Source organism: Tamandua tetradactyla, chromosome 1, assembly GCF_023851605.1.
Source record: "Tamandua tetradactyla isolate mTamTet1 chromosome 1, mTamTet1.pri, whole genome shotgun sequence".
Taxonomy (NCBI): Eukaryota; Metazoa; Chordata; class Mammalia; order Pilosa; family Myrmecophagidae; genus Tamandua; species Tamandua tetradactyla.
The window spans coordinates 226933215-226957484 of NC_135327.1; the positions used below are offsets into that span (position 1 = coordinate 226933215).

General features: G+C 38.2%; 1 non-coding gene across 1 annotated transcript; it reads left to right on the forward strand.

Annotated features, from left to right (window-relative positions):
• Positions 1-475: 475 nt before the first annotated feature.
• Positions 476-546, forward strand: TRNAE-UUC (transfer RNA glutamic acid (anticodon UUC)). The gene has a single exon. It is a non-coding gene; the product is annotated as a tRNA-Glu (tRNA).
• Positions 547-24270: the final 23724 nt, after the last annotated feature.

The window sequence follows — 24270 nt, forward strand, 5'->3', positions numbered from 1 at the left end:
TTCCAACCAGCCAAATGTGTCCACCAGCCTGAGAGCAAGTGCGAGCATCCTTGTGTGAGGATGTGTGTATAAGGGTGGACAGCATGTTCTTCTAATAGAGTTGATAGCAATAGCTGCCACCAGGGCCGTTTCCCATACTCAACTTTGGCCAGAGAGTTACCCTGAACAGGAGTATTTTCAATTGTCTGGTTTGTGTCTCCTACACTGAGGTCACCTGTGCACTCTGGAGGCTTTGCAGGTAGGGAGCACCTGGTCCAAGAACACAGTCACACCTGTGAGTGCATTTGTGTGGCACTTCAGGGGCAGAATCCAGCCTCTACCATAGGTCTGTGACCATGTGCACAGACCTATGGTCATCCCGAGCTCTGTGTGCAGAGCCAGGTTTGCTGTGAAAGAGATAAGACTCTAAGAGAATGTGAAGGTTCCAGAATGAACCCAATCATTCTGGCAACTATTAAAGAAACCCATTTAGGGTGCATGGGTGGTTCAGTGGTAGAATGCTTGCCTTTCATGCAGGAGACCCAGGTTCAATTCCTGGACCATGCACCCCCCAAAAAAAAGAAACCCCCAATTAATACAGCATGTGTGCATTCCCACTCTTAACTAACCCAGTCTTTAGAGAAGGACAATTCTGTGTGCTTGAAGACAGCTTGCTTTGAGAGTTTCTGAAACGTTCAATACAAGTTTTCAAATAGATAATAGGCATCATTTGCATAGTTTTAAGTTTGTGAGTCAAAGACACCCAGTTAGGCAGCATATTAGTTCATTTTTCCTAGCGCTTCATCACTGTGATTGAAAGAAACATCCAAGCTGGAGCCGGGGCAGATTCCATTTGATGAAGCATCTTCTGATCTGTAGCCTCTGATGATGCCTATCACCCTCCAGCAGCCAACTCTGATGACCCATGGAAGGGAGAGTTAAGCAGCTTTAACTTGAAAAGGATCAGAAGCAATTACAAAATAGAATGCTGTGTCCCTGATGCGGAGGGAAGGTGTGCATGAAGAAGTGAAATAGAAGCATGCATTAATCAACCCACAAAGTCGGCAGGACTCTCCTGAGCACCCGCTACAGAGCTCAACAGAAACATAATGGTGAATAAGAAAATAGCTAATGTTCAGGAATCATTTAGCTAATCTGTGTGTCACAGTTTTGTAATCCTTAAAATGAGGTGATAATACCCTCATTTATTAGGCTTGTTGTATACTGTATTTAAAGCACCTAGGCCAGTGCTTGGTACATAGTACACACTCAGTAAGTAGTACTTTTGTTAAAATCATTAGAACAGAAGAAGGGTGAATGACAGAAATGCTCTCAAAATTCAAGTAATTTACTAAAAATTGTCGATTTATTCCAAGAGTTTCTCAGGAGTTATTAAACAGCAAACACTAGAAACTAGTCAGTGAAACACAGGCATTCAAAGTAAAGAAACAAGTGAAGTAAATTACAGATGGCATTTTAATCCAATAATTGGTGAGATTTGTTTTCCAAGGGACTCAGAGTTTTTGCTGTCCCTTCTCTTTTCCTCATAAGGGCTGACAGTTTCTAAAGCTTTCTAAGAGACTGATGACATGTTCTACCAGTGTGGTATAGCAATATCCAACAAAAAGTTAAATAAATCAAATTTCTTGAAGGTTCATCCTGAATTGCAACTTACATAATGCATTTTGCCCATGAAGATCTCAGCACACTGCATCTGGTAAAGTGCATTGGTGATGGCCCAAAATAAATTCTGTGGATCACTTACTGGTTACTTGTCTTCTGATTTCTATGTGTTTCACCCTTCATCTACCATCTTCACAGAAGGCATTAACCCACATTCCTCTACTTAGAGCACATTCAGCTTCTTAAGGAAAACTAGTAGTAGGTCCTCTTGTTATGGTACCTCTGATGTGTTTCTCTCCCTTAAGGCAGAAGGATATAGAGTTGGAAAGAAAAAATGATTATTTACTTCCTACTAAATTTCAATTTTTATCCTACAGATCTCTCCTGGATTAAATAAGGGTGTTGATCGTTTCAGGGGAAGATCATTTTCCTTTGGTGGAACATTAATGCTAATCCTTGGCAGTCCATGTATTTCACGATCTACTTGTTAGGCAATACATCCCTGTAACTGCAAAATATGCTATCCCTTTGTGATACCAGTTGTCTCCAAACTAGGAGACCTGATCTTCAAGTCAGTAAGGAACTGCAAATGATGTCCATCTGCCTTTGGTCTGTAAACAATGTGACAGCTCCCGCCTGCCCCTGCTCGCCTCTAAATCATTCACTCTTGAAGAAATTGTCTTAGATCTTCCTTTCTTTCTAAAATGGGTGGTGACTAATGATGTTGCAATGTGTCAAATTCCTTCTATAAGTAAGGTATTGGCTTTTGAAACTAGAAAGGGGCTCAGTCCTAACCCAGAGATGCAGTACAATGAAGAAATGGCTCTCTGCAAATTTAACATATTCCTGCAGTAAGACCATCATCACTTTTGGGAAAGCAGCAACTTGGCTTAGCCAGGAATGGACTTGACAATCGGATAATGTAACCGAAGTTGACACATTCTCATTAGAGTGGCTGGAACAAAGCACATATGGATCTTTCTGAGTCATTGAACACATGTTGTTGGATAAATGATATTCTCATTTTCAGAAGTTGTGTATAAGAATGTCTGAGCAGATCATTGCCGTCCTCAGCTCTGGCTTACTACTTTTCACTACCCATAAAAGGATTTGAAGGACTGAAGGAAGGGACCAGGAAGAGGCAACTGTCAGCTACTGACAAGTGCGTCTCTGACAAGGCTTAGCTAAGTAAACCCTAACACTGCCCCTCCACATACCCAACAACTTTTCTAGAGCTTCTAGTCTCCAGGAAGGAACAGGTGTTCAACCAAGGTTGAAGAGATTGGGAAGCGTGGCATTAATCTATTTCTTGTATATTGTTTCTTTGACCCTTCTCTGTGAGATGTAGGGGATTATGTAATTTTCCCTTAGGGTTTGACTTAGGCAAGGGAAGGGTTCTGAAGGAAATCGAAGGGCAGACCAAGCTGAGAAAGACTGCCTCCAAAGTGAACGCCTCTTGGCTGTGACAGCAGCTCATGTTAGCTTCTAGATATCCATCAATGGTTGCGACTACTGATCATTATATCAATAGTCTCTAGTGTATTAGAACAGTTAGAAGGAAATACCTGAAATTGTGGAACTGCAACCCATACCATACTTTGAAATTTTCTCTATCACTACTTGTTAAACTGCTCTTTGAAGCTTATCACTTTTCTGCATTTGTTATATTTAACAATAAAAATGTTTTTAAAAGTGAGGGAGAGTTTTAAATATTCTTAGATAAACAGAAACTGAGCGAGTTCATCAACAAAGACCTGTACAGCATGAATTACTAAAGGGAGTTCTGCAGTTTGAAAGGAAGAGACAGAGTGGCTTGGAGTGAAGATATGAAGTTCTTCAGTAAGAGTAACTAAAAGGGTAAATGCAAAACCCAGTAGTACTGTATCCTCAATATGCAACTCTACTCTTCAATTCTTGCAAGAGTCAGAATACAATTAAACAAGAAAAAGGCATATTTCCTGATAACAGACACACAAAATATAAAGAAGTAATGTGGAGCAAAAATGACATGAAGAGAGGAAACAGAGGAGAGGACATGGGAGCAGAGAATGTATATGCTATTGATGCTAAGTTGGTATCTTTTCAAATTAGTAGGTTATAGATGTTGGTTGTGTAATACAAACCCCAGGGCAACCACAAAGAAAGTATTTTTAAAAATATACAGAAACAGAAATGAGAAAGAGATTAGTCAGATTCATCACAAAATATCAACTCTACAGAAAAGGAGGTGGCAATAAAGGAACTGAAAAATAAAAAAGGATATGACATATAAAAAACAAAAGAGCAAAAATGCCCATGGATCATTCTTCAGGATAAATAAATGTTAATGGATCAAACTCCCCAATTAAAAGACACAGATTGGCAGAATGGATAAAAAATCATGATCCAACTGTATGTTGTTTACAAGAGACTCACCTTAGACACAAAGATAAAAATAGGTAGAAAGTGAAATGTGGAAAAGAAAATCCATGCACTAGTAAACAAAAGAGAATTAGGATATCTATACTAATATTAGACAAAATAGACTTCAAGATAAAAGCTGTTGGGCGGGCCATGGTGGCTCAGCAGGCAAGAATGTTCACCTGCCATGCCAGAGGACCCGGATTTGATTCCCAGGGCCTGTCCACATAAAAAAAAAAAGAAAGATAAAAGCTATTACAAGAAACAAAGAAGGACACTATATGTTAATAAAAGGTACAATCCACAAAAAGAAATTTAAATCATAAATATTTATGCACCCAACCATAGCGCTCTGAAAGATATGAGGCAAACATTGGCTAAACTGAAGGGAGACACAGACACTTCCACGATAATAACTGGACACTTTCATATGCCACTCTCATGTGCAGATAGAATGTCTAGACAGAAGAGCAATAAGGAGATAGGAAGTTTGAATAATGCGATAAATGACCTAACAGATACATACATGACATTGCACGCAAAAACAGCAGGATACCCATTTTTCTTAAGTTCCCATAGATCATTCTCCAGGATAAAACACATTTGGATCACAAAACAAAGCGTCAATAAATTTAAAAGTATTGAAATTATACAAAGCATCTTCTCTGACCATACTGGAATGAAGCTGGAAATCAATAACAGGCAGAGGAGCTGAAAAATCCACAAATACAAGGAAAGTAAATAACACACTAAAAAAAAAATCAGTACATCAAAGAAAAAAATTACAAGGGAAATCAGTAAATATCAAGATATGAATGAAAATGAGAACACAACTTATCAACACTTATGGGATGCATCAAAAGAAGTGTTGAGAGGGAAATTTATAGCCCTAAATGCCTACATTAAAAAAGAAGAAAGAGCTAAAATCAAAGACCAAACTGCAAATCCTGAGAAACTAGAAAAAGAACAGCAAACTATACCCAAAGCAAGAGGAAGGAAAGACATAACAAAGATTACAGTTGAAATAAATGGAGAATAAAAAACAATAGTGAGATTAAACCAAAAGTTGGTTCTTTGAAAATATTGATAAAGTTGACAAATCCTGAGCTAGACTGACAAAAAAAGAGAAAGGACACAAATAAAATCAGAAATGAGAGAAGAGATATTACTACTGATCCTGCAAAAGGACCGTAAGAAGATACTATGAACAACTGTACTCCAGCAAATTAGACAACCTAGATGTAATGGGAAAATTCCTAGAAACACATAGTCTATACTGACTCTAAAAGAAATAACATATCTCACCAGACCAATTATAAATAAAGAGATTGAATGAATCATCAAAAACCTCTCAACCTTTGTTGGAACCAGATGGTTTCACAAATAAATTCTACCAAATATCCCAAGGAGAGTCAATACCAATCCTACTCAAACTCTTCCAAAAAATTCAAGAGGAGAGAATGCTACCTAATTCACTCTATGAAGTCAACATCACCCTAATACCAAAGCCAGATAAAGATACTACAGGAAAAGAAAATTACATATACATTTCTATTATAAATATGATGCAAGAATTCTCAATGTACTTGCAAATGAAATCCAACAGCACATTAAAAGAATTATTCATGATGATTATGTGGGATTTATCCCAGGTATGCAAGGGTGATTCAACGCAAGAACATCAATTAATGTAATACACCACTTGTTTTAGTTTGCTAATGCTGCCAGAAATGCTATATACTAGGACTGGGTTGGCTTTTATAAAGGGAATTTATTATATTACAAGTTTACAGTTCTAAGGCCATAAAAACATCCAAGTTAAGTCTCCAGATAAAGATACCTTGACTCAAGAAAAGCTGATCTGGGAAGGCACGTGGCTGGCATCTGCTGGGCCTTTGGCTTCTGGTTTCAAACAGTTTCCCTGGGGACATTTTCTTTTTGCATCTCCAAATATCTCTGTGTCAGCTCTGAGCTTTTTCCAAAATAGTTCTCTTTTAGAGGACTCTAGTAAGTGGATTAAGGCCCACCCTGAATGGGTGGAGACATCCCATATGGAAACAATCTAACCAAAGCTTCCACCCTAAACAATAGATCTGCCCTCACAAATGTGGATTAGGACTGAAAGAACATGGCTTTTCTGAGGTACACAACAGCCTTAAACCATTAACAGAATGAAAGGGGAAAAGTGAACAATCATCTCAATCAAGACAGAAAAGACATTTGACAAAATTCAGTATCCTTTCTTCATAAAAAGACTTGGAAAACTAGGAATAGAAGGAAATGTCCCCACTATGTCAAAGGACATATTTAAAAAAACAACAACAACAATAACAAAATAAAGCTGCTAACATCATACTCAACAGCAAAAAATTGAACGCTTTCCAAGATCTGGAATAAGATAAAGCTGCCCACAGTCGCCTCTGTTATTCAGCATTCTACTGGAAGCTCTAGTCAAAGCAGTTAGGCAAGAAAAAGAAATAAAAGACATCCAAATTGGGAAGGAAGAAGTAAAACATTCACTATTTTCAGGTATGTGATACCATATATAGAAAGTCTGAAAAAATCTACATTAAAGTACTAGAGCAAATACATGAATTCAGCCATGTTTCAGGGTACAAGATTAACATGCAAAAAAAAAAAAAGTAGCAATTCTATGCACTAGTAATGAACAACCAGGGGAGAAAATGAAGGAAAAAAAATCTATTTGCAGTAGCAACTAAAAGAATCAAATACCTAGGTTAAATGTAGCCAAGGATGTAAAGGACTTATACATGGAAAACTACAAAACTTTGTTAAAAGAAATAAAAGAAGAACTAAATAAATGAAAGGACAGTCTGTGCTCATGGATTGAAAGACTAAATATCATTAGTATGTCAATTCTGCCCAAAATGATTTATGGATTCATTGCAATCTCAATTAAAATTCCAATGGCCTTCCTTGCAGAAATGGAAAAGCAAATTATCAAATTTATTTGGAAGGGTATCAGACCCCAGGTAGACAAAACCATCTTGGAAATAAAGAACAGAGTTAGAGAACTTACATTTCCTGACTTTAAAACTTATTACAAGGCTACAATGGTCAAAATGCATTAAGATAGGTATATAAACAATGACATTAAATAGAGACTTCAGAAATAGACCCTCACAATTGTGCCCAATTGATTTTTTCAAGGCCACCAAATCCACACAATTGGAAAAGAATAGTCTCTTCAAAAATGGTACTTGGGAGAAGTGGTTGTCCATATTCAAAAGAATGAAAGGGAATCCCTATCTCACACCATATAGAAAAATGAACTCAAAATGAATCAAAGACCGAAATACAAGAACCAGGACTAGAAAACTTCTAGAAGAAAATATAGGAAGCATCTTCAGGATCTTGTGTTAAGTAATGATTTCTTACACTTTATATCCAAAGCACAAAGAACAAAAGAAAAAATAGATAAATGAGATCTCATTAAAATTTAAAATTGTTGTGCATTAAAGGACTTCTTACATTAAAAGTAATAAAACAACCTATAGAAAGGGGGAAAAAATTGGAAACCACATATCTAATAAGGGTTTAATATCTAGAATATATAAAGAAATCCTACAACTCAATGATAAAAAGACAAGCAATCAAATTAAAAAATGAACAAAAGATTTGAGTAGTCATTTCTTCAAAGAGGATATACAAAAGGACTTAAAAAGCACATGAAAAGATGCTCAACATCGTTAGCCATTAGGGAAATGCCAACCAAAACCACAATGACATACCACTTCACACTGATAGTTGCTACTGTAAATGGTATTTAAAACAAAAGAAAAACAAAATTAGAAGAGCTGGAGAGGATGTAGAGAAATAGGAACACTTATTCATTGCTGGTGGAAATGTAAAATGGTGCATTCACTGTGGAAGACACTTTGGCAGTTCCTCAGAAAGTCAATTATAGGATTACTATATGACCTAGCAATTTGTCTACTATATATATACCCAAAAGAAATGAAAGCAGTGACTCAAACAGACATTTGCATGCTAATGTTCATAGCAGCATTATTCACAATTGCCAAAAGATGGAAGCAACCTGAGTACCCATCAACTGATGAATGGATAAATAAAATGTGGTATATACATATGATGGAATATTATTTAGCTTTAAAGAAGAATGAATTTCTGTTTCATATAATAACATGGATGAGCCTTGAAGACATTATGCGGAGTGAAATAAGCCAGATGCAAAAGGACCAACAGCATATGATTTCGCTGGTATGAAGTAATAAGAGTAAACAAGTTCACAGTGTTTGAATCTAAAATATAAGTTACGAGCAGCTGGGTAAGGGGTAGGGAATGGAGAGTTAATGCTTAATTTATACAGAATTTCTATTTAGGCTGATTGTAAAGTTTTGGAAGTTGATAGTTCTGATGGTAGCACAATATTGTGAATGTAATTAACAGCACTCAATTGTGTATGTGAATATAGTTAAAAGGGGAACTTTTAGGTCATAGGTTACTAGAATAAAAATGAAAAGATAAAATAGGACCATACAACCGTGGCTCCAATTGCAAATGATAGATTATAGTTAATAGTACAATTATAAAATGTTCTTCCATGAACAAGTATATCACAGTAACACAAGGCGTTAATATTAGGGTGGGAAAATAGATTATAATGTAAACTATAGTTAATAGTATAATTTTGCCTCCTCTTCCCCCTTCTCCGCCGGCACTCCCGCCGCCATCTAGCCTTCCTCTTTCTCCGCTGCCGGCACTCCCGCCACCATCTAGCCCTCCTCTTCCTCTTTCTCCGCCGCCCGCGCTCCCGCCACCATCTAGCCCTCCTCTTACCCCTTCTCTGCCGGTGGCGCTCCCGCCGCCATCTTGCCCTTCTCTTTCACCTTCTGCTCCAGCAGCGCTCCATCCGCCATCTTATCCTTCCCTTTCTCCTCCTACTCCAGCGGCTCTCAAACCACCACCGTGCCCTCTTTCGCCTTCACCGGCTCCTCCTCCACCGTCCTCGACAGCCTTGCCACCCTCACCTTTCCTCCTCCAGAACAGCTACTAGGGGAGTAGAAACGATACAGAACAGCTCCCGGAGCCACGACAGAGGTCAAAAAGACAGCGTACCCCATCCTGGAACGGCTGACTGGCTGGGAGAACCCGCTCCGGTGAGATTGCCGAGGGGCACGGGCTTCCCCGGGCGGGGCGGCAAGCAGCCGGAGTCCCTCCCCTCCTTCTTCCCGGGCCAGCTGGCAGAATTGGACAGGCAGTCCCCTCAAGCTGCGGCGGCTGGCGCCCCCACCATGCGCGGACCCCCGGACCAACTGAGAGAATTGGATCGGAAATCCCCAGGCCACGGAGAACGGTGACTGGGGGGGGGGGTCCCTTCCAAACACGTGACTCCCCAGTCCGGCTGGGAACGGTGCACTCTCCCGGGCCACGGTGGCTGGCGCCCTCCCGCTATGCTTGGTGCCCCGGGCTGACTAGGAAATTCAGACAGGCGCTCTCCCGGGCTGCGGCAGCCAGCGACCCTCCCCGCGTTCGGACCCCCGGGCCAGCTGGCACTCTTCCAAGCTGCTTCGGCTGGTGAACCTCCCTCACGGCGAGAGTTTTCCAAAGTTAAAGGACCCACAGCACCTTTTACTGGTGGGACCCGCGTGTGCCACAAGCGCCACCTACTGGGCAGGATAAGAAAAACAGAACCCAGAGATTTCACAGAAAAATCTTTCAACCTGTTGGGTCCAACACCCAGGGAACTCTGACTAAATGCCCAGACGCCAGCAGAAGATAACGGATCATGCTCAGAAAATTGAAAATATGGCCCAGTCAAAGGAACAAACCAATAGTTCAAATGAGATACAGGAGCTGAGACAACTAATGCTGAATATACGAACAGAAATGGAAAATCTCTTCAAAAACGAAATCGATAAATTGAGGGAGGACATGAAGAAGACATGGGCTGAACAAAAAGAAGAAATGGAAAAACTGAAAAAACAAATCACAGAGCTTATGGAAGTGAAGGATAAAGTAGAAAAGATGGGAAAACAATGGATACCTACAATGACAGATTTAAAGAGACAGAAGATAGAATTAGTGATTTGGAGGATGGAACATCTGAATTCCAAAAACAAACAGAAACTATCGGGAAAAGAATGGAAAAATTTGAACAGGGTATCAGGGAACTCAAGGACAATATGTAGCGCACAAATATACATGTTGTGGGTGTCCCAGAAGGAGAAGAGAAGGGAAAAGGAGGAGAAAAACTAATGGAAGAAATTATCACTGAAAATTTCCCAACTCTTATGAAAGACCTAAAATTACAGATCCAAGAAGTGCAGCACACCCCAAAGAGATTAGACCCAAATAGGCGTTCTCCAAGACACTTACTAGTTAGAATGTCAGAGGTCAAAGAGAAAGAGAGGATCTTGAAAGCAGCAAGAGAAAAACAATCCATCACATACAAGGGAAACCCAATAAGACTATGTGTAGATTTCTCAGCAGAAACCATGAAAGCTAGAAGACAGTGGGATGATATACTTAAATTACTAAAAGAGAAAAACTGCCAACCAAGACTCCTATATCCAGCAAAATTGTCCTTCAAAAATGAGGGAGAAATTAAAACATTCTCAGACAAAAAGTCACTGAGAGAATTTGTGACCAAGAGACCAGCTCTAAAAGAAATACTAAAGGGAGCACTAGAGACAGATATGAAAAGACAGAGGAGAGAGGTGTGGAGAAGAGTGTAGAAAGAAGGAAAATCAGATATGATATATATAATACAAAAGGCAAAATGGTAGAGGAAAATATTATCCAAACAGTAATAACACTAAATGTTAATGGACTGAATTCCCCAATCAAAAGACATAGACTGGCAGAATGGATTAAAAAACAGGATCCTTCTATATGCTGTCTACAGGAAACACATCTTAGACCCAAAGATAAACATAGGTTGAAAGTGAAAGGTTGGGAAAAGATATTTCATGCAAATAACAACCAGAAAAGAGCAGGAGTGGCTATACTAATATCCAACAAATTAGACTTCAAATGTAAAACAGTTAAAAGAGACAAAGAAGGACACTATATACTAATAAAAGGAACAATTAAACAAGAAGACATAACAATCATAAATATTTACGCACCGAACCAGAATGCCCCAAAATACGTGAGGAATACACTGCAAACACTGAAAAGGGAAATAGACACATATACTATAATAGTTGGAGACTTCAATTCACCACTCTCATCAATGGATAGAACATCCAGACAGAGGATCAGTAAAGAAATAGAGAATCTGAATATTGCTACAAATGAGCTAGACTTAACAGACATTTATAGGACATTACATCCCACAACAGCAGGATACACCTTTTTCTCAAGTGCTCATGGATCATTCTCAAAGATAGACCATATGCTGGGTCACAAAACAAGTCTTAACAAATTTAAAAAGATTGAAATCATACACAACACTTTCTCGGATCATAAAGGAATGAAGTTGGAAATCAATAATAGGCGGAGTGCCAGAAAATTCACAAATACATGGAGGCTCAACAACACACTCTTAAACAACAAGTGGGTCAAAGAAGAAATTGCAAGAGAAATTAGTAAATACCTCGAGGTGAATGAAAATGAAAACACAACATATCAAAACTTATGGGACGCAGCAAAGGCAGTGCTAAGAGGGAAATTTATTGCCCTAAATGCCTATATCAGAAAAGAAGAAAAGGCAAAAATGCAGGAATTAACTGTCCACTTGGAAGAACTGGAGAAAGAACAGCAAACTAATCCCAAAGCAAGTAAAAGGAAAGAAATAACAAAGATTAGAGCAGAAATAAATGAAATTGAAAACACGAAAACAATAGAGAAAATTAATAAGACCAGAAGTTGGTTCTATGAGAAAATCAATAAGATTGATGGGCCCTTAGCAAGACTGACAAAAAGAAGAAGAGAGAGGATGCAAATAAATAAGATCAGAAATGGAAGAGGAGACATAACTACTGACCTCACAGAAATAAAGGAGGTAATAACAGGATACTATGAACAACTTTACGCTAATAAATACAACAATTTAGATGAAACGGATGGGTTCCTGGAAAGACATGAACAACCAACTTTGACTCAAGAAGACATAGATGACCTCAACAAGCCAATCACAAGTAAAGAAATTGAATTAGTCATTCAAAAGCTTCATAAAAAGAAAAATCCAGGACCAGACGGCTTCACGTGTGAATTCTATCAAACATTCCAGAAAGAATTAGTACCAACTCTCCTCAAACTCTTCAAAAAAATCGAAGTGGAGGGAAAACTACCTAATTCATTCTATGAAGCCAACATCACCCTCATACCAAAACCAGGCAAAGATATTACAAAAAAAGAAAACTACAGACCAATCTCTCTAATGAATATAGATGCAAAAATCCTCAGTAAAATTCTAGCAAATCGTATCCAACAACACATTAAAAGAATTATACATCATGACCAAGTAGGATTCATCCCAGGTATGCAAGGATGGTTCAACATAAGAAAATCAATTAATGTAATACACCACATCAACAAATCAAAGCAGAAAAATCACATGATCATCTCAATTGATGCAGAGAATGCATCTGACAAGATTCAACATCCTTTCCTGTTGAAAACACTTCAAAAGATAGGAATACAAGGGAACTTCCTTAAAATGATAGAGGGAATATATGAAAAACCCACAGCTAATATCATCCTCAATGGGGAAAAATTGAAAACTTTCCCCCTAAGATCAGGAACAAGACAAGGATGTCCACTATCACCACTATTATTCAACATTGTGTTGGAGGTTCTAGCCAGAGCAATTAGACAAGAAAAAGAAATACAAGGCATCAAAATTGGAAAGGAAGAAGTAAACTATCACTGTTTGCAGACGATATGATACTATACGTCGAAAACCCGGAAAAATCCACAACAAAATTACTAGAGCTAATAAATGAGTACAGCAAAGTAGCAGGTTACAAGATCAACATTCAAAAATCTGTAGCATTTCTATACACTAGTAATGAACAAGCTGAGGGGTAAATCAAGAAACGAATCCCATTTACAATCGCAACTAAAAGAATAAAATACCTAGGAATAAATTTAACTAAAGAGACAAAAAACCTATATAAAGAAAACTACAAAAAACTGTTAAAAGAAATCACAGAAGACTTAAATAGATGGAAGGGCATACCGTGTTCATGGATTGGAAGACTAAATATAGTTAAGATGTCAATCCTACCTAAATTGATTTACAGATTCAAAACAACTTATTTTTCAGAAATAGAAAAACCAATAAGCAAATTTATCTGGAAAGGCAGGGTGCCCCGAATTGCTAAAAACATCTTGAGGAAAAAAAACGAAGCTGGAGGTCTCGCGCTGCCGGACTTTAAGACATATTATGAAGCCACAGTGGTCAAAACAGCATGGTATTGGCATAAAGATAGATATATCGACCAATGGAATCGAATAGAGTGCTCAGATATAGACCCTCTCATCTATGGACATTTGATCTTTGATAAGGCAGTCAAGCCAACTCACCTGGGACAGAAGAGCCTCTTCAATAAATGGTGCCTAGAGAACTGGATATCCATATGTAAAAGAATGAAAGAAGACCCATATCTCACACCTTATACAAAAGTTAACTCAAAATGGATCAAAGATCTAAACATTAGGTCTAAGACCATAAAACAGTTAGAGGAAAATGTTGGGATATATCTTATGAAACTTACAATTGGAGGTGGTTTTATGGACCTTAAACCTAAAGCAAGAGCACTGAAGAAGGAAATAAATAAATGGGAGCTCCTCAAAATTAAACAGTTCTGTGCATCAAAGAACTTCATCAAGAAAGTAGAAAGACAGCCTACACAATGGGAGACAGTATTTGGAAATGACATATCAGATAAAGGTCTAGTATCCAGAATTTATAAAGAGATTGTCCAACTCAACAACAAAAAGACAGCCAACCCAATTACAAAATGGGAAAAAGACTTGAACACACACCTCTCAGAAGAGGAAATACAAATGGCCAAAAGGCACATGAAGAGATGCTCAATGTCCCTGGCCATTAGAGAAATGCAAATCAAAAGCACAATGAGATATCATCTCACACCCACCAGAATGGCCATTATCAACAAAACAGAAAATGACAAGTGCTGGAGAGGATGCGGAGAAAGAGGCACACTTATCCACTGTTGGTGGGAATGTCAAATGGTGCAACCACTGTGGAAGGCAGTTTGACGGTTCCTCAAAAAGCTGAATATAAAATTGCCATATGACCCAGTAATACCATTGCTGGGTATCTACTCAAAGGACTTAAGGGCAAAGACACAAACGGACATTTGCACACCAATGTTTATAGCAGCGTTATTTACAATTGCAAAAAGATGGAAACAGCCAAAATGTCCAACAACAGAAGAGTGGCTAAACAAACTGTGGTATATACATACGATGGAATATTATGCAGCTTTAAGACAGGATAAACTTATGAAGCATGTAATAACATGGATGGACCTAGAGAACATTATGCTGAGTGAGTCTAGCCAAAAACTAAAGGACAAATACTGTATGGTCCCAATGATGTGAACCGACATTCGAGAATAAACTTGGAATATGTCATTGGTAACAGAGTCCAGCAGGAGTTAGAAACAGGGTAAGATAATGGGTAATTGTAGCTGAAGGGATACAGACTGTGCAACAGGACTAGATACAAAAACTCAAAAATGGACAGCACAATAATACCTAATTGTAAAGTAATCATGTCAAAACACTGAATGAAGCTGCATCTGAACTATAGGTTTTTTTTTTTTTACTATTATTATTACTTTTATTTTTTTCTCTATATTAACATTCTATATCTTTTTCTGTTGTGTTGCTAGTTCTTCTAAGCCGATGCAAATGTAGTAAGAAACAATGATCACGCATCTATGTGATGATGTTAAGAATTACTGATTGCATATGTAGAATGGTATGATTTCTAAATGTTGGGTTAATTTATTTTTTCCGTTAATTAATAAAAAAAATTTTTTAAAAAGTATAATTTTGCAGTCTTTCATCACTTGTAACAAAGGTACCACCTAATGCAAAGCGTTAATAATGGGGGAGGGGAGCTATATAGGAATGCTGTATTATTTATATGATTTTTATGTAAACCTACAACTTGCCTTATTAAAAAAATACTTACAAAGAAAAAGAATGAGAATGGGAGGAAGGAAGAGAGGGAAGGAAGTGGGAGGAGGAGGGGAGGGGCAGGAGAGAGAAAGGATGAAGGAAGGAAAGGGAGATCATGTTAGAGAAATAAAAGCAGAAATTATCTGCTTCGTTCATGTCAGCAGCAACCCCCACCTCTCAGCCCCAAGGAATTGCTGCTGGTCTTGCTTCTAAACAGGCAGCAAACTTGGTGATACCTGAGGCCCCTTTTAGTGGATTCCCCAAACTGAGTTAGGAACAAATGTACCACATGGGCCTCCCCCACGGAGGCCAAAAGAAAACTGGGCAAAGTCCAGAAGATTCCCCCTCAACATCTTCTCAGGTCTAACTCCCCTCCCCATGAGTGGCCACAAAAATAATTCTCACTTCAATGACTGGATTTACCCCACATGTGGAGATCTGTCAGAAGTAACTACTTTAAAACCCCCTAAATTAAAGAATAAATATTGAGTATTGGCTTTGAGAGTGGGGTTTTGCTTTTTGGAGGGAGAACGTATTTATGCATCACAGGTACAATTAAACTTTGATTTAAAACTGATAGAAACTGTGTAGCTGTGTTGTTGTTTTTTTTTTTGTAGCAGTCAGTTAAGCACGTTTTACGCATACTGCATGTTGTGCAATGGTTATATTGATTATTAATGCCGAGAGCATGTGATCACTAAATACCATGTATGGGGTTCTAACGCAGGTGTATTCCCACCTGGCCCATTTTATTGCTGCGCAGTGGGTAACCGCGTGTCCCAGGTGTGTCCCCCTGGCCAGGGAGCTGTCTGCAGTGATATTGAAGAGTCTTCAAATTTGCAAATGTTTAAACACAAATGAATTTGGTTAAGAATAATTAAGCCTAATTATTTTCCACAAAATATTGACAGAAAATTGCAAAAAGACAGTAAAAGTCCAGTTTGGAGGTGGGATTTCCTCCAATCTTTTCTCTTTTGGTGAAGACATTGGTCAAGAAGTGTGTCCAGCCTTCTTGACCAAAAGGGGGAAGAGAGAAATGAAACAAAATAAAGTGTCAGTGGCTGAGAGATTTCAGAGTCAAGAGGTTATCCTGGAGGTTATTCTTATGCATTATATAGATATCCCTTTTTAGTTTATGGTGTATTGGAGGGGCTGAAGGGAAGTACACTGTAGAGCTGTGTTCCAGTAGCCTTCATTCTTGAAGATGATTATATAAAGATATAACTTTTACACTGTGACTGTGGGATTGTGAAAACCTTGTGTCTGTTACTCCTTTTATCCAGGGTATGGACAGATGAGTAAAGAAAAAATGGATGAAAATAAATAAACAGTAGGGAGGAGAAAGAGCAAATTAAACTGTATAGATGGAAATACTAGTGGTCAATGAGAGGGAGGGGTAAGGGATACAGGATGTATGAGTTTTTTTATTTTTTCTTTTTATTTCTTTTTCTGAAGCGATGCAAATGTTCTAAAAATGATCATGGTGATGAAATCACCACTATATGATGATATTGTGAGCTACTGATTATACACCATGTATGGAATATATGTGTGTGAAGATTTATCAATAAAAAATTTTTTAAAAAAACAAGCAGAAGTGTGTCTGGAGTACATCTCTGCACCAGTCCAGTCTTCTCTTCTGCTTCTTCAACTGCAACTCACTATCTCTAATTGCATGGTCCCCATGCGAGGGTGCAGGTTTGCTGGCTTCTGGCATTGTTGTTGGTATGTCATTGCAAAGAGTTCTCAGTCTCATCTGATTTCCAGACATTCAGCCTGTAGTGTACAAGCTTCTGGCATCAGAATTCTCAGACTTGCTAATGGCTATTGCATAAACCTTAACAATATAGAAACTGCAAACGTTGTGGCTTCTCTCAGAACTCTCCAGCAGGAAGGCAATGCAACCCCAAGTTTAAGGGAGTTCCTTTTCAGACTAAGTCTCACACTGACAACCTATGTGCTCTTTAGCAAATCATATCTCCTCCCAGCCCTCGGTGTTGCCAAACCCCTTACTGTCGTCATCCAAAAACAGCGAAGGTGATGGTGGCTTTTACTGTATTTCTTCAGAACATCCCCTCATGTGGAAGCAGTAGGAGGTGGATGGACATTTATGGGTTTAGCTGAAAAATAGATACTGCCCAGGTTGTTGCTGCTTAAAGAATATCCCCTATTACCCCACATTCCTTTCTTAGCAATTTTTCCCCACCTTAATTATTATCCAATGCAAAGGAATCATTTGCTCCCAATAATGGGATCAGTGGGTTATAGGAGAAAACATACTATTCGCTATTAATTTATCACATAAATAATAAGAATTTGAAAATGCAAGTATAATTAATTAGAAATTCTTCAGCATTCATTGCCTAGAAGTTCATAAATGGTTCCCTGTGTCGCTGGATCACTGACAAATCAGCTCCTGTTAGTAGCCACTCAAACCTGCAGGACTTAGCCCAAGGCCCACTGGAACCTGAACTAAGCAGGAGGCCACATGGCAGGCATGTGACTGTGCAGCAGAGAATGAGTCCAGGGCCTTACCAAACACATTTCTAAAGCACTGTGTTTGGGAAAGAAGGGGGTGAAGGAAGAACCTGCCAGCGGAAAAGAAGTTTATGTGAACCTGTCGGGGGAAATAGAGATAAAGGACACAGTTAAAGAAAGTGTCTGTTCTGAAGCATGAAATTGGTGCAATACCAGGGCCAACTGGTGGTACAGGAAATATGGGTTGAGAGGTCTCAAGAATATTAGATATTGACAGTAAATTTGCTGTCAGTAAACATGTTATTAAAACGTGTTCATAAAAGAAAGCAAGATACATAAGGACAAACACTGCAAGTTGTCACTCAGAACAGATGTTTAGAAATGGCGAATTTGCAGAGGCAAAAATAGATTCGAGGTTAGAAGGGGATGGGAAAGGGGAAGGGGAAGTGTATGTTTTGCGGGCATGATTAGTTTACAAATAAAATTAATTTTTTATAAAAAGACTCATTTGGAAGAAGGTGGATAGTCAACTTTTTAATCGAGACATTACACTGCTACCACTTAAACTCAGGGAATAGCACTACTAGATAAGTAGGACAACCAGCTATTGTGCACTTATGATATGAGGCCCTGAGAAGTGCCATGTTTGACCTGTGAAGTCGTCTTGTCTAAAACACTCAACCTGAATTAATCAGTTTTCTGGCTTTAATTTCCAATGACATGAAATAGAGAGGAGAAAAGAGCATGTTAGGTGATGCCATGAGGAATCCATCTACCAAGTCCAGAATGTGGGACCCTACTGGATAAAAGGCCCAGTTTCTGTAACAAATTAAATGCAGGGAAGGCAGTTATAAACCTAACAAAACCCAGCATATTAGTTAAATGTCGTATGTGGAACTCGCTTCGTACCTGATACAAATAAACTGTTTATAATTTTTTTGTGAGAAAATTAGGGAAATTTAAATATTGTCTGGATTTAAATGAAACTAATTTTGTTATCTGCGATTGTTGCATAGTAGTTATTTGTTAAAAATAGAGAGGGTGCATGGGTGGTTCAGTGGTCGAATGCTCGCCTTCTATGTGGGAGACCCGGGTTCAATTCCCAGACCATGCCCCCACCCCCCCACCCCCAAAAATAGTGAGGAAAATACCTTTTAGTTAGAAATCTACACTGGTTCCCAGCTTATGCACTTCACAAACAAACAAACAAGCAAAACAACGAAAAAAAATTCAACAAATGGTGCTGCAATAAAGAGATACTCACAAGGGAAAAGAATGACACATGACCCCCACTATACAGCATGCAAAAAAAACAGAAAGGTGTACACTGGTGTATCGGATATGAAATAACATAACACTTAGGATTTGCTTTAAAATACTGCAGCCACAAATAGGAGGACATGAAGTACAATTGGCAAAATGTTGACCATTGCTGAAGCCAGGTAAAGGGCATATGTGGGATTTGTTATACTATAATCTCTACTTTTGAGTATTTGAAAATTCCATAATAAAAAATGTAAAAGGTGTATACTTTGCCGATTATCTGTTTATTATGTGTTAAGGCTATTAAAATTCTTTTTTTTTAATTAAAAATTTTTTTTTAGCATAACACACAAACACGAACATTCTTACCCTATGATCATTCCATTCTTGGTATATAATCAATAACTCACAATATCATCACATAGTTGTATATTCACCACCATGATCACCTCTCAGAACATTTGCATCAATCCAGAAAAAGAAGTAAAAAGAAAAAAAAAAATTCGTACATCCCATACTCCCTACCCTTCCCCCTCACAATCACCAGCATTTCAATCTACTAAATTTATTTAAAATTCTTTTTATGTCCAACAGACTAATACCCAAATTGAAACTCAAAAGTGGAAATTTCCCCTAATTGTGGAACACAGTAACCTAACTTTGGAGATATGTAAATGGTATACCCATAGACTTTCAGCACCTTGGGAAAAGAACGTATACAACCAGTCTCCTCTGAAATATCAAAGTGAGTCTTTATAATGCCTTCATGATAAATGTATCACTATATCCTGGAGACTTTGCTAGAAGATGGAGTGGTCCTGGTAAAAACTGACTGGTTTTGCTACCAATATGGCATGATAAAGTGGAACTGCTGATTTAATCAGATCAGTATGAATAAAGACTGTCTTTGAAAAGGAGATAGTTAATGAAAGATCAGGTTCAGCTGTGGCACTCAGTTTAATGCATTAAATGTTCAAAACTGTTAGAAACATGAAAGAGAAAATGTGATCCCTGCCAAAAAATAGGAATAACCGTCTCAGCTGGCAGGGCACAGGAAGAGAAAAAGGAATGGATGTAATTCTAAATAATGCCTCTCCAGTGAGGATGAAGAATTGGTCAAGTCCAGGAAATTGGGGAACATGTCTCCAAAATTAGGCTAACCAGCCATGCAATAGAAGAGGGATGTCCCAGCTTGGGAGGAAGGCTAGGGTCTGAGACAAAGATAAATGATGCATTGACCTCTCCAAACAGAGTCCATGGACACAGGAACAAGACAGCTCAGATTCCCACAATGGCTACTTAAACCCACATAGCGTAATCAGCAAGGTAGGATTTAACAACTGATTATGACTACTGAACCATCGTATAGATACTTCTTTTTACATTCTTGTGTATTAATTAGAATAGCCGGAAGGAAAGAACTGAAATTGTTGAACAGGAACCCAGTTGCCTTGATCTTTGATAATCATTCTGTAGCTATTTAGCTTTTATCCTGTGACCTTGTAATTAGAAAAACCTGGTGACTGACCCTCATATGCCCTCTGTAGCCATTGTTTTCCAACTTTAGAGTCCTGTGATCACATAGGCAACCCCCCAATGTTAATGAAGGAACATGTCAGCTCAGAACTAACCATTAACTTGTTCTTGTAATGGTAGCTTTGTGCTAGCCTAGCTCCACTCCTTCACATTTGTCAATTGTTCTTGCTTAATCTTGTTATTGGGATGGTAACAACTCCCCTTGTATGAATCCATAAAAACCTTGAACTCCTCAGACTCAAGGAGACAGAACTTTAGGCCAATAGGCTGCCTGACCTCCTGTTTTGCTTCTAGCAATAAACTCTTTCTCTCAAATGAATTGCTCATTTGAACACCTGTGGCGGACAACCCACCACTTTTGTTAGGCATCCTGTGATGACACGTCAAAGCCCCCAAGGTCATTTTTTGTTGTTGTTGTTCTTTTCCAAGGTCATTTTTAATGCCACTAGGTGTCAGCTGAGCTCTCAGTCCAACAGAATAAGCACCCCCAAAGAGCTCAGCTTTGGGTGCAGCTATACTGACCCCATGTCCAGTAGGAATAAGAGTGTCCAGTAGCTGAAAGCCCATTTAAGTTTTGTCCTTAAACTTAAATACAGAGAAAGGAGATGTTGCCACCTACAGCCTAAACCATATCAGGTATTCCACGTCCCCACAACAAGACATGTCATATCATTAAGAATGTCCAGCTCAGTAAAATGAACCTAGTAGGGACTCAATAATTACTTTTGAAAGAAAGAATGCATTTTCACAGTAAGTTTTATATGCTCTTGACAGCACATGCCAGGCTTTTCCCTACTTCTCATGGCATATGCCCATCATTCTAGCTTCTGTCTTCACCACCAACCCTGTTAAAAGCACTGGACTATCCCAGCAATACCATTGCTAGGTATCTACTCAAAGGACTTAAGGGCAAAGACACAAACGGACATTTGCACACCAATGTTTATAGCAGCGTTATTTACAATTGCAAAGAGATGGAAACAGCCAAAATCTCCATCAACAGAAGAGTGGCTAAACAAACTGTGGTATATACATACGATGGAATATTATGCAGCTTTAAGACAAGATAAACTTATGAACCATGTAATAACATGGATGGACCTAGAGAATATTATGCTGAGTGAATCCAGCCAAAAACTAAAGGACAAATACTGTATGGTCCCACTGATGTGAACGGTCATTCGAGAATAAACTTGAAATATGTCATTGGTAACAGAGTTCAGCAGGAGTTAGAAACAGGGTAAGACAATGGGTAATTGAAGCTGAAGGGATACAGACTGTGCAACAGGACTAGATACAAAAACTCAAAAATGGACAGCACAATAATACCTAATTGTAAAGTAATCATGTTAAAACACTGAATGAAGCTGCATCTGAGCTATAGGGTTTTTTTTGTTTTTGTTTGCTTGTTTGTTTGTTTGTTGTTGTTTTTTACTATTATTACTACTTTTATTTCTTTTCTTTATATTAACATTTTATATCTTTTTCTGTTGTGTTGCTAGTTCCTCTAAACCGATGCAAATATACTAAGAAACAATGATCATGCATCTATGTGATGATGTTAAGAATTACTGAGTGCATATGTAGAACGGTATGATTTCTAAATGTTGTGTTAATTTCTTTTTTTTTCTTTCCGTTAATAAAAAAATAAAAAAAATAAAAAATAAATAAAAAAAAAAAGCACTGGACTATCATCGTTATCTCCTTCATTATCACAAGTCTTCTGGACAGCTATTATGTTCAGCCACTAGGTTTAAGAGGGTTGGATATAAAGAAGGATAAAATATAGGCTCTGCCACATGAGGAACTTTGCAGTTCTCTGTTCCCTACACCTTCCCTTATCTGAAAAGGATCACATCTTGTCAAATTGTAACACTCTAGGCCATTCATTTAAATGATTACCCAGTGATAACGCATTTCAGAGCCACATCTTCATTAAGCTGTTGTGGACATTCACTGATGACATCTGTCATTTGGAATGTTTCCCTTAATAAAGTTTATCGTAAGCAAGTAACAAAGGACTATTGCTGCAGGACATCTGGTATATTAAAAAAAAATGGCCCTTTTATTGGAAAATTATTGAAATGTTTTCATTAAAATGGGCCCCTACCTGAGTTATACACAAGTTTTGCCAGAGTGAAAGAATTTTTCCTCCATCTAAACAAAGTCAACTGCATACAGTTCATGGGTCACAAATGCTTCATGGGAGAATGAACAAATCACGTCTTTGAAGAGTAGCTGAATAGTTCTTCTGACGCGGCTTCCACAGGACAACTGGCAACCTCATTTGAAGTAAATCCCGTAGTCTATTCCAATAAGAATAATTGTATTGGAATTGTGCTCCCTGCTCTAAAAGGGGCAAATCCATTTACTGCTACCGAAAAGTCACCAGGATGGTTTTAACCTCTTTGTTTTGTGGGTTTTGATGTTGCCAAGTAAGCCAACAACATTTGTAATTGAAGCAGGTTTGAACATGGTCAGGTAGAGCTACCTAGAGTGCTTTTTCCTTCAACGACTCAGTCATACCTGTGAAAACACGATTGGCCTTAGAGATATGGGGCAGTAACTTGTCTTGACAGCAGTGAACTAATGAACATCCATCATTAGATTGTTCTAACATCTTTCACAATTGAATTCGGACGTTAGAAGAAATTGGCATTCCATCTTCAGCACCTCAGTAGCATTCATCTGGAGCGATCTACAGTGTTTATCTCTAGTTTAAATGCAGAAATGAAAAGGAAAATCATTCTGATATTTCATGCAAGGCTGCTTCTGGAACAAAATTAATAATGGCTACAATTTGCCAAATGGTTCTCTCATGTTGTGTAGGCTAAATCCAAGTAATTTAATTCCTTTGCCGTAATGACGTAAAATATTGCAGAAGAAACATTCCAAGCACTGGGGACAAGGCACAACCGTATAGTCCTCTATTTGCTGTCTCCTTTGATGAATGCCCACTCAGATTATTCTTGGCTCCACGGCATGTTTGCTCTCTCCCATAAATCTAACACTTTTTTCAGATTCATCCATTCTCATTTTTGGTGAATTCTAACTGGTCCCCACTGTGTTTGGCAGCCACCAAACTGATCATATGCCAGTTTAATTGACTTAAGGGATATTTAACAAATTGTGCACTACTTCACTGTGCACTGAAGGGTAGCTGTAATTATTCTTTTTTCATTTCATAACCATTGGGGCCATTATGACAGCTCTGCACATGATTTATTTTGTGACATACTTTTCTGTGCTGGGAAAATAACAATGCCTCACCACCTCCATCTCCTGCACCATCAAAAACACGATGGGATCAAAGATAGATGCCTATTTATACATGGACAGTAATGATTGCTACCCCATCAATTTGTAGACCAAATTCTGACAGAGTCCCTTAAAACACTGGACACCTACAAAGATGTATTGCAATGAAATCATTGTGTGGTAATTCATTCAATTCTCCTTGAATGAGCATTTAATCAGCTAAAAAAATATACATAATAGACCTATTCATCAGCTGTTTAATGAATGAGCTTTAAATAACACAAGATCATAGAAAACCTCTCTGAGACATTTGAATCCGAGCTTTGTTTCTTTCAAAACAAATCCATTAGAGAAAAATAATTATACTCCATCATGTTGTTTATAGGCTACAAAGATTTAACTTCCCAGCAATAATTTATAAAGCAATGAAAGGAAACTTCAAGAAGCATTTAACCTAAGAGGCTTATCTTGTTTAGAAACCTTTCATCTTTTTGATCCTTTCAATCTGATGAGCTGACACTGAATACCGAAGCCATCCAACATGGTAGAGCAAAACCCTGAGTGACCATCAGAATTTGGGCAAATGCT